The sequence below is a fragment of the Panicum virgatum genome, chromosome 8N (genome assembly GCF_016808335.1).
Source record: "Panicum virgatum strain AP13 chromosome 8N, P.virgatum_v5, whole genome shotgun sequence".
NCBI classification, from domain to species: Eukaryota; Viridiplantae; Streptophyta; class Magnoliopsida; order Poales; family Poaceae; genus Panicum; species Panicum virgatum.
The window spans coordinates 25,713,085-25,713,808 of NC_053152.1; the positions used below are offsets into that span (position 1 = coordinate 25,713,085).

The window sequence follows — 724 nt, forward strand, 5'->3', positions numbered from 1 at the left end:
GTTCAAGCGAGTCAATTATGTGGGAAGGCATCGGAGGATGCCAACGCTCACCTTCAAAATTTCTTGGAAGTGAGCAGCACCATCAACCCCAGAGGTACCACGATGGATAACGTCCGTCTTCGACTGTTCCCATTCTCCTTGCTAGGCAAGGTGAACATGGGAAGCTTGCTCCAATGCATTCCTGACGAAGTACTTCCCGGTGGGCAAAACAAACGCTCTCCGAGGCAAAATCTATGGATTTCAACTGCTCCCGGATGAAGCCATTCCGGAAGCTTGGGAGAGATTCTAGGAGTACATTGCAGCATGCCCCCACCATGGCATGGAGGAATGGCTGATTATTCGGAGTTTCTTCAATGGCCTGAACACACCAGCTCAGAACCACATTGATGCAGCATCATGTGGTTCCTTTCTTTCGCTCAGCGTTGCTGCAGCAAAGGCGCTGGTAGAGAAGATTGCTTCCAACCAGAGTTGGAAAGGTGAAGGGCAGCAACAGCCTCGCAAGGGAGTTCATGATATCGACAGCATCGATATGCTCGCTGCCAAGATGGACCTTCTCATGAAAAGACTGGAGTCTCTGCACCAGGAGGCTAACCAAGTTATGGATTCTCGCATGACATGCGAGATTTGTGGAGAAACTGGACACATGGGCAACTCTTGCCCGACCACTCAGGAGGAAGCTCACTTCATTGGAGCAAACAACTCCAACAACTCAGGCCTCTGTCCT

General features: G+C 50.7%; 1 non-coding gene across 1 annotated transcript; it reads right to left on the reverse strand.

The window, feature by feature from the left end:
* Positions 1 to 214: 214 nt before the first annotated feature.
* LOC120687024 lies at positions 215 to 321 on the reverse strand. Its single transcript, XR_005680528.1, has one exon. It is a non-coding gene; the product is annotated as a small nucleolar RNA R71 (small nucleolar RNA).
* Between the last annotated feature and the right edge of the window lie 403 nt (positions 322 to 724).